The sequence below is a fragment of the Argiope bruennichi genome, chromosome 5, assembly GCF_947563725.1.
Source record: "Argiope bruennichi chromosome 5, qqArgBrue1.1, whole genome shotgun sequence".
Classification (NCBI taxonomy): Eukaryota; Metazoa; Arthropoda; class Arachnida; order Araneae; family Araneidae; genus Argiope; species Argiope bruennichi.
This window is the reverse complement of record NC_079155.1, coordinates 131,933,101-131,947,554: the sequence shown is the minus strand read 5'-3', so window position 1 is coordinate 131,947,554 and position 14,454 is coordinate 131,933,101. Positions and strand designations below refer to the sequence as shown.

The window sequence follows — 14,454 nt, the reverse complement described above, 5'->3', positions numbered from 1 at the left end:
GCAAATGAAACGATAAGTATATAGGAACACATGCAGGAAATTTATTTATTCGAAATGTTTAGAAATGCATTTCAAGGGGGACAAAAATGCGTGCATATCTTTGAGATATCCTTTGTATTGAAAGAACTTAAAAGGGACATTACGCAACCCAACAGGAGTGTTATCTCATCCACTTTCTCTTACATAAGAGTGGGCGTCTTGTGTTAAACTTAGCAGAATAGTGAAGAAAATATATTTGGCAACCTACCCTTTGAGCAAAGAGGTCCAAAACTGAAACTGATTAAAATGTCAACGTCAAAATCAAAAACCACATTTCGTTCACCATTCTGAATTATCTCATTCAATTATGAACGAATAGACACACCGATGAGTTCAAAGTTCGACATAAACCTACCATCTGGGTGATAAAGCAACTTCATCTATCTACTTATTGCCTGCTTTCACATAGGGAAGGTCCTGCGCTTTCGCGCACACACCTGTGGGGTTTTATTTGACCAAAAGAGGATGATATAGCAGATGTTTATTTTTCTATTAAACAATACGTATAGAGAGACATTAACAGTTTCGAATCGACGTAAAATAGAACAAGAACAAAATGAAAATCTGCATCGGAGTACAATAATTGAAAGAAAAACGCGCTAAAATACAGTAGAAAAGTAATCTTTTTATTCACTGTGTATCGTGCTTTTGGGGAGCAAAATCGTCCCAATGTGATAGACACAGGATTCTGAAAAAGAACAGCAATTGCATTCTTGTCACGTTCACATGCATGGGGATGGACCCTTTTCCCAAACGGATTTCGTACAAAATTTGATTTTTAAAAAATCCACACGTTTGGTGTTAACACTTTGTTGACCGGCAATTTCATACAAAAATTTATTTTGTTGACCGGCCATTTCGCACAAAAATGTATGCATGGCACCCGCTATTTGATATAGAAAATATCTCATGTCACCGGGGCAAAAAATGTAATTGAATAAAATTCGAAGTGATTTTCAAAACATTTTATTTGCACAAAACAATAGTAAAACTAATAATAACAATAACAATAATAATAATAATAACTAATAATTTTTTTTTGTATGGTAAAAATATATCAAAGTGCAAAGACGAGTTATCTCGTCACCGGTCAACAACGTTCGGGCATGAAAAGACGAGTTATCTCGTCACCGGTCAACAACGTTCGGGCATGAAAAGACGAGTTATCTCGTCATCGGTCAACAAAGTATTAAGAGCGCCTGTTCAATTTCATCGATCCAATAAGTTGCGTATTTTGAATGATCGCGTTGACTAATCGGCCGACATCATTTCAAAGAAAGAAAAATTTGACTGCCATTTACAATATTTTATAATTCTAGGGAATAAATATATAAAAAGGACACTTTTTAAAATAAAAAAAAATCATTTTGGCACAAAAACAATGCCAACTACAACAGGCAAAAGAGAAATGAATAATACTGCTTGCAGATACCGTCAAAGCGCGTTCACCTTCTCAGTGACACGAAAACAACTTTCTATGGCCATGACCCAATACATTTCGACGTCCTTTTCAGTTTACTTCATCATCTTGAGGTTGCTTCTTATGCGGCAGAGAGTTTTTGAAACAGAACAAAGTTAAGTTTCTAATGAGAGAGTCCATTCGCACAGACGCCTTAAAATCCCTTAAACATTAAGTTACAAAAATAAAAGCTATGAAATTTAGAATCAAATTATTATTGCATATTTGTGATCTCGTCCACTTGCTTCATTCCTACAAAATACAGCCTGAGTAAAAACTTTAAGGCCAGTAAAAATTTTTGAGAAAATGGAAACATATAAACTGAAGAATTAAAATATCATTTGATTAATAATTATTAAGCTTAAATAAAAGTAAAAAAAAGTAGAAAAATTAATTTGCAAATATTTTATTATTAGAAAATATTACAGAACACACAGATGAATATTTGGGCCTGAGTAAAAACTTTAAGGCCAACATGGAAAATAACATATAAGAAAAAAAATTACAAATACTTAGAAGGTTGTGTAGGAGCCATTTCTTCGAATTACTTCAAATATTCTTGTTTTCATGGATGAAACGAGTTTTTGACAAAGGGTGGGGTCGGTTTTATACCATTCATCTTCGATAGTAGATTTCAGCTCTGTTATTGATGTAAAATGTCTCCCATTTGCATAAACTCTTCTTGCTAGGTCACCCTAAAGGTTCTCGATTGGGTTGAGGTCAGGTTATCTAGCTGCTATTTCACAGTTTCAACATTGTTGACTTGGAACCAATTTTTTGTGCTGTTACTCGAATGGATTGATGCATTTGTCTTGCTGATATTTCCAATTTTCTCCAGCAAGACATTCAGCATTTGGCAAAAGATGATTTGTTAGGACATTTTGGTATCCTTGTGAATTCATTCTACCTGAAACGAATGCAATTGAGCCCACACCATTGTAAGCAAAACAGCCGCAAGTCATGACAGACCCTCCACCTAATTGGCGTTTGGAGAATATTTCTTTTTCCTTTCTTATATCATGCCAGTAGAAATTCCAGCCATCTGGTCCATCCAAATTCCATTTTTTTTTTTCCGTCAGAAAAAGTAATTTCTATCCATTTGTTGTGCCAGGTCATGACTTTCTGGCCAAAGTTCAAACGCTCTATTTGTGTCTCTGCAGTAACTGAGGCTTAGTCAATTTTGCTGTATAAGTGAACCTTCCAGACCTTCTAATTGTGTTATAAATCGTTTTTTGACAAACTTTTAAACCTGTTCAGTTTCCTGGTTGAGTACTTTCCAGTAGATGCAAGTTGGCAAACTCTTCTTTCATCACGCGGGGACAAAGCTTTAGGTCTTCCCCCAGTATTCTTTTTACCATAATTGTCTTTCAATTTAAAAAATTTGTTGACTACAGTCTTTGACCTTCCTATCTTTATCACAATAGCACGACTACTCATTCCTGTTGAAGACAAAGCTTCGATCTGTCCTCTTTCACGATCAGTTAACTTCCTACCCTTCGCCATCTTCACAAAGATCACCAATACTTCGAAGAAACGTAAGACAAATATGAAAATTGCAGCGTTGTCACAAGCTAGTAGTTGCAATGGTAATTACACGATTATATTATATTTATTTTTAAAAAATGACTGGTGGCCTTAACGTTTTTACTCAGGCAGAAATACTAACTTTTTAAATAACCACATGTTTCTCATAATTATGTATTTACAAATTATGTTTATGGCATTTATTTTTTATCAATGAACTTTAATAATTAATATTATTTGAATCCCTTTTATTTCATTTTACATTTTCTCAAAATTTTTTACTGGCCTTAAAGTTTTTACTCAGGCTGTATTAGTATTTCGTCGACACCATTTCTTCACCCATCTCATAGGAGGGTACACCGCTTTGGAATGTCTATTCATTTCGATTCAATTATAATCCCACAGTGATTAAAGTAACTCATCATAAATGAAGCATTAAAGAGCAAGTAAGCGAAAATTTACTTTAGAATAAATGTATTTACTGTATCAATATATTTCGTTAACCATGGCTTTAACAAAGGAAAACTGTGATTAACTAGCTATGCTAGACTGAGTTTCACTGAAACATTCAAAATGACTATTGCAAATTATATAATATATATAATTCGGAGGGAAATTTTTAGGCAGTAAAACTATTATCATTAAAAACGTAGTATTTTAAGATGGCGCAGTAAACATTTTTGTGAGATAATATTTTCCGAAGATCTTACGGGCTAATGCCAAAATCTTACCTCAGCTTAATGTTTTTGATTTATAATAAACTTTGAAAAAGATGGCAGTGATATTCCTTTCGTTTACAGGAGCACACATGCCAAATGTCATCATGATTAAACAAAGAGATATATGCTAACATCGCTTCATTTTGTGTTTAAATAATACAAGACAGAGAGAGAAAGACTAGTAATATCTTGGAGGAAAAAAATCGGCGTACTATCGGATTGATATATTTGATTTAATAAAAAATTTATTTTGCATCACAAGTTGCGTTTCTTAAAGAAAAATAGATGCTGTGAGTCACTGTGGCATGTAGAGCAACTTTCGACACACCAACAGGTGCATAAAAAACAACGTGCCTGAAAGTCATCATGTTATTCGAAGTAGTAAATTTCAGAAATTTCGAAGACAGCAGTAAAGAAATCAGAAATTCAGTAAGCTGAGAAATACAAAACTTGCTTTCATATTGATGGGAAATAAATTGTACTATGACGCAAATTAATTTAACAGAAGAAGCATCTTTTGCACACTTTGTTTAAATCGATTTGTATCACTCTTTAGAGAAGGGATTTTTCACTTTATTTTTTAAGTAGCTAATTTTAAAACTTCGTACACTAATGAAATTCTTCATTTTAATAATATCAGATAATCATTTAATAGGTTAATTGAAATTAAATTTCGTTCCAAACAAACGGCTCCTAAAGAAATGAAAAAACTTCATTTCAAGATTTCATAATATTTACAAGAATAATGCATAGCAAATGAAAGATTGAAAATAAAAAAATAATTAAGATAACAAAATTTCTACTTTTCTATTCACAAATAAAAACGTTCCTTTATATAATTTCATTCTTTTATGTGCATAAAAAGATGAAATATGGTAATTGATTTTTTCATTTACTTCTTCAAGTGCTAGAAAGGCTGAAAGTTTGTAAACTTGTGTATTTCAGACGGCACTGCTAAAATATTTTAAGAACTTAATTGTTGGCAAATCAGTGAAATTAATTAGCTGTTGAAAAATATAAATAATTTTTTAAAGCTTCTATTTTTAGCATATTAATAAAATATATCTCTAAAAACGTCCTTTATTTGATTTGTTAAAAACTTATTCAATTTATTAAACGAGAATTCAACATGAAAAATTTAACAAAATCATTTGGCTAAAAGAAAATTCAAAATATATTTCAATAAATGTTTCTTGATAGGAAATTTATTCTAATTTTGTTTGGGAAATAACTGTATTTGATATCAAAATGTTATTTTTTGTTTCAATGTCAAAAATTTCGATTTTTTTTTTTCAAACTACACTAAGTAAAATAAGTAATAATACGTATGAAACATCACATTTAAAAAAATTCCCCACTGGAAAAATTTCGATGGCAAATATAACAAAGTCAACAGATATCCCAACTTTTCACCACTCTAAAAAAAGAGCCAATAAAAGTAAAGAAATGTATTCGTTTATAAATGTAATATTAAATATACATTTATTTGATCATGAAAATAACAAACGTGCAAATAACAAATTCGCTTTCTTATATTCTAATGAAAGGTGGAAATAGAAAAGAAAAAAACTGAGGATGCATTTTTGGTGCAAGATTCATAAAATGTTTGAAAACATTTTTTTTTTTTTTTTATGAGTACATAATTTTCCTTAATGCCATAGAGGAAAACTTTTTTTACTTTAATTCTTTGTCAAATATGAATATAATTGTAGAAGATTACTAAATATATAAGTAACAATTAAATACACCATACTTTCCAAATAATCCATTATTCCTCTGAATTGCATCTATTGCTTAAAAAATTGAAATGAGCTAACATGAGAATTATGTACTAATAGCCTGGATTTTTGAAAAAAAGTTTCATTAATCTTTTTTCCCATGTTTAAAAAAGGGAGAAGATATTCAAAATATGCATGAGTATGCTTCAGCTGAAAGAACGTTTGCAAGCAAACATGCTTGTAAAAATACAAAGCAAATGAAATGTTTCATAAAAATACAATTATTACCTTCTTTATTTACAATTATTAGAAAGAAGAGATATCCCTCTAGAAAGGGAAAATTCTTTGCACATCATATGACTAAACTATCTTAATATTTCTGGTGGGAAAAATGCATAAATAGTAACGTATGCAATGTATATCAAATGTACAAACAGACGAGCATATGCATAGTTATTATTTCAAATAATATTCAATTCCAATTTTGACATTTTAAAATCCCTTAGATTCTCATATTAGTGATGAAAAGAAGTAATTTAATATGTATATGATCCATGTATAATGTAAACATGATATGCATATATCAAAGCTAACTCATGCATTTTCAAATTTTATAACCAAGCAGTACCATATTATTCAAATAAAATTTAATTAATTGATTAATTGATACTTAAGCTAAAAAAAACATCAAAATATAATCTTCTCATAGAAAACGTGAATAATTAGAAGATGTAAAAATAGAGTATTTCAGGTGGTGAGTTGAAAACCAATTACAAAATTCCATTTTTACAAATATAAAACTAATCGCATTAAATAAAAGTTTTTCAATCATTTTTTTTTCTTTTAAAAATAATTATTATATTGAATGTGATTGTCCGTTAAATTTTAAAATGAAAATCTAACTTTTTGAATAATAAAAACTTAGTATTTTGAAGTTTACTTTAATATAGCATAATCATGAATTTGTGATCCAAGTACTACAATTATTTACATAATTGTAATTAATCACCCAATAAAAAAAGTAAATGATGTTTACATTAATTTTTATTTTTCCTACAAAGAAAAAAATGTAATACTTATCAAAAAATTGATTTTCAAAAATTCAGTAATCTCCCCAAGATCAGATAAATAAAAATACAAAGAAAACTGCCTAAAAGCTTTATAACTCTGGGAAGCCCATCAATTTTTGGGGAGAGGACAAGGGAGTGCATTTTGAGATAAATTTAATTTACAAGCATTATACACTTGAATCTGTTCAATTGAAATCAAGTATTCTTTAAATTTAGGAATATTATCCCAATAGAATTCCCAATTATTGCTTGCAAATTTCACATCACATTTTTTAATATAATTTTAACAAGATGGGTTGCTTTATAATTTAAAAGTTGTCCAATCATGTAATAAAAATGCATTTAGTTTTGTAATAAAAAGGTTTTTTTTTCTTTTCTTTTTTTGCTATTTGGTTTTAAATTACTTTACAATTCAATTTTTTTTTTTAATTGATGAAATACTGAAATAAATTTTCTTGAAAATAAATCAGAAATCAAATCATTCAGTACATTTGAATTCACAATTTAAAACAGTTTATATATAGACCAAAATTAAAATCAATAAAAAAAAATTATTTTGGATATTAGAAAGAGCGAAAATCAACTCCATGGTTTGTATTGCATAAGGATGCCCTAGAGGATTTAATTTGGAACAGATCTCCTTGAGTCTGAAAAATATATTTTTAGAATTCTGACTCTGTTTTACATGCAAGAAGAATGAAATTTAGTATGTGATTTTTACACTATAATAGCACTCTCTATCAAAAGCAAGTCTCTACTTCCATATGCATGAGTATATGAAAATTCAAAAATACAATGAGTTGGATTCATGAAATTTGGCATATTTCTTTTCCAGAACAGTACATATGGGCAGAATTTTGGTAAAAATATATACTACAAATTACATAGGCAGATATAGATTCACTCACTATCATTTTAACTATTTGTGGATATGTAATACAATAACTCAAAAGTATAACATAAATGTATGAATTTTAATTATGATTAGCATTATTATTGCATATAACTGTCATCTTTTGGACAAATCAATTCATGGAAAGCAATACAGTTCCAAAAGATTCAGGTGATTCTAGTTTGCAACTGAGAAAGACTAAGTATAAAATGCTACATATTTTGGAATAATGCAAAAAAGTTCAAAAAATATCAATGCCTATTTTAAATGAATTAACCAAATTTCTACACAAGATTTATTCATAATTATATTTATACCAAACTTATACTATATACCTACACTTACTTATACCAAATATATATTCAGAGAAAACTAATAATAAACATTCAAGTAATTTTTCAATAGCAAAATAATGAAAATTTATACTTTAAGCAAAATGATAAATATGAGGATGATAGTGCATTACACAAAGCTGTGTGTGTGTATGAATAGGTATAATAATTAAATTTTTTACACTAAGCTTAAACACTTCTAAGTATATTAGTAAATTCAAAAATTTAAAGTATTTTTAAAAATTCATCTCAGTAGACTTACATTCAAAGTCACTTAATTTTTGTCATATTAAAAAACTTCATGTATCTAAATACAAGTAATAATTCATAAAAAGTTCGTTTAAAATTCTAAACTACAGAAGAAAAAAAATCTCCACATTTCATTCACAATTACCATGAAGCACCAGGAAGGATTTACTGAGTGTCCTTGTTAAATAGAGAATTTTTTATGCACTAAATGCCACACATTAAAGTTTCCATATACAGAAAATATTGTTTGATCTTCAATGTTACCATTCCTACTGACTGCATATATTACAGATATTTCATTTTATTTATTTTCATTCTTTTCATTTCAAATTTATTTTATTCAGATTATTTATTTCATTTCAAATCATTTTATTTATTTGGTTCTAAGTTGTTATCCATAGTATACTTCAGTAAATTTTACATCATTTTCAATAATTATGGAAAATTAAAATTAAAAGCTGATAGAAAGCTAAGATGGGTCTTGGTGAAGATTTCATGACAAAATTAAATAGTTACTTCTTGATTAATAATAAGAAGTGAGAAAAAAATAACTACAGTTCTAAATATATATATATATATATATTTAAACAATTTTAATATTTAATATTTTTATTCTTAATTTAATCTTATATTTTAAATTTTTATCTCAATTTGAATATACAGTGAGCATGTATCGTTGCAACACAATATATTTTATGCTGAGCAATGCTCAGTATATCAATGGCCATCAAATAAAATAATTTCTTCTAACAACTCTGAAATCCTTCTTTATAGATTTAGTTTTTTTTTGTGTGTGTGTGTGTGTATGAATGATAAGCCAAATAAAATGAAGTATTTGTAATTTTTAAAAGCACACATAATAAAGATTGCATATCTCCCCCCCCCCTTCTTTTAATTACAAATTGTAAATACATATGCAATAATAATAATAATATAATCATACCAGCAAAATATAATGCTTATATATAAAAAGAAGAAGCTCTGTTTTCAGTTAAAACAGATTACATTAAATAAAATAATACCTTCAGTTTTGAATTTTTAATATTTTACAATATTTATACCAAACAATTTTCATTAATTTTGACAACATTATTCAATCTCACAAAATGTTTGCACAAAATTTAAATTTTATACGCAAGTTATTATTTGAATTTAAAGCCAAAAATGTGCTTTATTATTATTATTCCTTTAGTAAAACTTTCAGCACTGCAAGCTTGAATGTTTATTCTCTTAAAAGCAAAATGCATCATTAAGAGTTAGTGGCTTCAACTGGACCTTAACTAATAGAATCATATGCATTTTTTTTCATTTAATTTTTACTATACTTATTAAACATATTTACATAAAAAAAAAACTCGATATGCAAAATAATTTAATTTGAAAACATCATTACTTTCAAAGATAGCAAAAATAATTATAAAAATCAAATTAAAAGATTTGATCAAATGCATAATTCCAAAATAGTTCTTCTACCTCCAAAATTTTGAATCAGAGGCACATAGAGAGATCCAAATTATTAAAGAAGTAAAAGAGACAATTGTTTAAAGATACCTTTGAAAACGATTTTTATTTTCAGTGTTCATTTGATTCATAAAAGCTATTTCTTGAGTTTAAACAAATTAAAATAAAGTTTTGTTTAGATGTTAGAACATTATGATACAGATTTTTTTTCTTCATTTTTTTTTCATATTAAAAAGTAATTTAATTTTTTTTATTAGCTGACTACTTTATAAATCAACACTGGCAGACTTAGCATTAGGAAATTTTAAATTACATATATATATATATATATATATATATAGAATTTTTAAACTTGAAATTTATTTCATCTCAGAAGGCTTAATTAATGTACAAGAAGCGAGGACGAAACTAGCGTCTGTTCACAAACGATACAAGAGCAGAGGAGCGAAAGGGACAAATATTTTTCTTTTGGTGGTTTTATGTTATGAGATTCTGGCAGGGATTTCTTTACACGTGTTAATTCTGGTTAAGGAATTTAAGTATCTCTTAAAAGAATTTGTTTAGCTTGACAGATTTTTATCTCTTTACTTGACGCATGTGAAAGTGCTGATTAAAGCAGTTTTGCAGAGCTCATGTAGCATTAATTAAATAAAAGAGGTGGAACTGGAGCAGGAAATAAGAGAACATTTTAGATTTAAATTAATATGGGTTAAATTAAGATAAAAATTTGGAAATTAATGAAGATTTAAATTAGATTAAGAGATGTCATCACACACACTTACATACACATATTAAAATTGTCATATGATATACCTTTTTAATGACGTTTTAAAATTAAAAGTTTATTTTATAGCCACAATATTTGTTCAGAATTTCTATTCAAGTCTGGAAAAAAAAAAATCCCTGCATTTTCCTTGTACATATATGCAATATAAGAGGAAATATGTTAACAGCACTTCATGTTAGTTATAATGGAATAACAATATCCTACAGTTTTAATGAGTGGACAAAGCAAGATTCTTCAATAAATGTGGATTTAAACAACATGCTATTTTTAAAACAGTAAAACTTTTTGTATATATATTCAAATATTTTCGTAGAATTCTTCACAAACATAAAAAAACTCTGCTAGAAAGCCTCTCTTTTTCTGTTTTAGTAATTCAACTAGAAATCAAGTAACTTGCAATCATTATTCCAATATTGGTATTTTTTCTTAATCTTTCTAAATCTTAGGAACATATATGCAATATATACAAGCTCTATCAAAAATAAGTATCTCATGTTTTTGCTTCTTTGATAATGTTTCTTTTGACAATGTTTTTCATAAACCGTTTAATAAAACTGAAAACATTTTGATATAAGAAATGACCATTGTTTTTTATGTCTGAATTTTTTAAAGAAATGGCTAAAGAATATTAGCAGCATAAAAGAAGTTAATTTTAGTCAGAATCTATTTATTCTAATAACCATTTATACTTTATCACTTGTGGCAGATCAAAAAAAAAAAAAAAAAAAAAAATTAAATCTATGTATTTCTTAATGTAGTCAAAAACTTTTAGAGTACTTTCACAAACACTGATGTTTTCTACCCAGAAGAAAGAAAAAAATTTCAATGAAAATTCAGAAAAACCAGCAACTTCAGGAAATTGGCATGTCTAGCTGGACCATTTTTAAATATTCTATACATTGCTCTAAGAATACTATCTTCTTTTTATTCAGTATATACTGAAATCCACATGCAAATTATATCTAAAATTTTAATCATTTTCAATGCAAGTTCTTTGACATATCTTACATTTGGTCCATTCATATTTATTTGTAAAATTGAATTTACTACCTTAAAGATTCTCAAACACAAAGCAGTAGTATGTCTAATGGAAGCAGTGTTATACCTTAAAAATACTGAATTCCAATATCTTGAGGAGATTATATTGGATGACTCACACCAATATCTTACAATAAGATACATTTAGTATTTTTGTGAAATGCAATTCTGAGCTTTGCCAAAGCTTATTACAAATTTTTTATTGCTACAAGATTTCTTAAAAGATTGTTGAAAAAATGGAATTAATCTGTAACAAATAATGTACGACATTTTTATACTATCTAAAGAACATTTTTTGGCTATTTCGCTATAAGTGAACATATGTGAAAATATTTCCGTCATTGGCATTAAAGGACAAAGTGATACAACAAGTTTTAATGCCCTTAAAAGTTCAAATGGCTATTCTTGAACTAAAAGGCTTATTTTCGACATCGAATTCAATATTTTTAGACTTGAAATGTCATCTCCTGTATTCCATTCAAATGAAAAGTCTAATATCAATGATGACTTTTTTTTAACTGGTATGCAATTTTATATGCCTTGCTCTAATGAAATGACTAATAAGTGTCTATTTTCCCATACTACTTAAACCAATTATCCTCTTATAAAATGAATTGTACGCAGCAATTGGATTTTGTGAAACTTCTCTAACCCATTCAGCAAAATCAAGATTGATATTTTTATCCATCCAATACATGTTAAAAAAGCATGCTGAGCAACACATTGTTTAAAAAAATTTTCTAATCTACTTCGATTACAGTTTCTCAAATACGAAACAAACTATTCAATAAACAATGTGAACAACTAAACATCACAGCAATGCTTCTGCAAATTGAACGTTGCTATTCTCACTACAGAAAGTTATTGTATTTTCTCACACAGTTAAAGTAGTTTCGCATATTCATTAGCTGAAATCTGGGATTCTCATGGAACAAGAACAACTGTCTTTGATATTGAAATTAGACTGATCTATGCAGAAAAAGAAAAAAAAAAAAAAGAAAAAAAAAGGAGCAAGTAGAAAATTGGCGAGTTTACACAAATGTTTCAGTTTTAATGCCATAGCCATGATTGCTGTTCTTGTAATATTCAGAGATCAGCATTTTTTAGATTAAAAATAAAAAAGAACTTAAAATTCCCAGTTTTTATGGAAATATTCAATTTTTCTTGTTTTTTAGATGATTTTTAAATTTTCTGTATTTTTCTGGTTCTCCTGGTGCCAGCAACCTGTTTTTTACTTGAAAATTGCTTACATAGAGATTAAATTAAAATTTCAAAAAATAAACTGGCTTCAAAAAAGTAATCCTACAGATCCGTACAGGCTTGTTAAGATCTTGTCATGTAGGAAAAATATACTGGCTGTTACAATCATTGAAAGCATATAATCTGAGTCATTTTGTAATTCCGCAAAACAACCAAAGAAAAGCACTGAAGTCAGTTTTGCTTAAAATATATCATTTGATATTTCTAAATGATTTTATTTTAATTAAATATCCTTGTAGTTTATTAATGCTTCATTAGATTCTTTTATTGCAATGTTTATACATAATATTTAAGTAACAAAGACTTTTCCACCAAATCAACACTAAATTTGAAAGTCCAACATTTCTACTTAAATCCAACATTTATCCTAAAGTGAGAAATTAATAGTTGTTTGTCTAAGATTGACAATAATAATAATAATTTTCTTTTGTGTTTGTGGATCTTGGGGGGGGGCATTCCATCTGGAAAGAACTGTTAATAAGTAAATATATAAATAATGATTTCAAATACATTTTGAAAAAAGTTTTCCTTTCTTTTTTAAATTGCAATTAATATACAATACCAACAATTAAATGTATGCTCAATAATTGGTTCAATTACATTTATAAACAACATACTAAATTTTACTTATGGCAATATTTACACAAATAAAAACAACAGAACCGATAAAAAAAAGCATTACAAACTGGTACTTAATACATTTTAACATATATAGTAAAACATAATACTGAAATTACACTTTTGTTTTAAAGAAACACTTTTAAATTTTATAAAGTAAAAAAAAAAAAAAAATTCTTTGTAATCAAAATCGAATCCTTTCTAAAATTTAAAACTGAATAACAATAATAATATAAATAACATAGAAGAAACACTGCATTTTACTGCAAAATTAATTTTACTTTCTAGGTGAAATCTGAGTTAAAATATAGTTAAGTACTCATATTATAATAAATATAGAACCATTTTTTTACATACATTTTACCAATTAGCTCAAAGTTAAAAAAATTATATAATATTCCATTCTTCTTAAGAACTACATATGAATAATGACCAGAATATAATTTTTATGAAATATATTCTCTAAAATAATGCTAATAAATACCAAAATTAAATAATGCAAGTAGTATATAATTTAATGACAACTGTAAATACAATGTATAAACATAAGATTTTAAAATAAGTATCAAGGCAATTTTAGTGTAAAACGGAAAACCGTTGCATCATTTTTCTATGTTTAAAATTTAAGAGCTGACATATTCCTACGTCGCAAAAAATACACAATATAAACAACTGGGTTTTCTATAAAAAATACTCCAGACAACATTTCTAATTTCAAACAGTGATTTGAAAGAAATTTTAATATCTTTAATATGGTGGTTATTGAAGATGAATGTTCACTCAGTTCCCATGATGATTTAATACACGCTAAAAAGAAAGTAAAATCTAATATCAATTTTGTGAAACTTACCCTTATATTTGCAAAGTTATTCCACAGATTAATTATTAGAACGCAGTAATATCTCAACAAATTACAGACAACAGCGATAAGTTTTTAGATCCGCAACGTCTAGGTTCAAAAACTAAAATAAATAAAACACAGTTGGCAAAAACACACTTTTGGCAAACACGAACACGTATTCTGAATTCCGGGGTCACTCAGTAAACTGAGATTATATTGTATCTAATGTAGATAAAATTTTCAAAATATAAAAGAATTAATTAAAGATGCACAGTAATTGTCTAATAATGGATAAATTAATTCTGGGAGTCTTGAGATTTCAGTCTAAAGGAGCAACTAAAGGAAATGTAAAATATATTATTGCATTTCATACGAAAGGTTTTTAGATAAATTTAATATAATATAGCAATGTATTTTATGAAATTATTTCATTTCAATTAAATTATT

General features: G+C 27.4%; 1 protein-coding gene across 1 annotated transcript in view; it reads right to left on the bottom strand.

Moving 5' to 3' along the window:
* The window catches only part of LOC129968692 (eukaryotic translation initiation factor 5B-like), a 35,952-nt gene extending 21,766 nt beyond the window's left edge, over positions 1 to 14,186 (bottom strand). Inside the window, exon 1 of the mRNA XM_056082851.1 lies at positions 14,017 to 14,186. The gene's annotated coding sequence lies outside the window, so the exon portion shown is untranslated. The remainder of the gene's footprint in view (positions 1 to 14,016) is intronic.
* Positions 14,187 to 14,454: the final 268 nt, after the last annotated feature.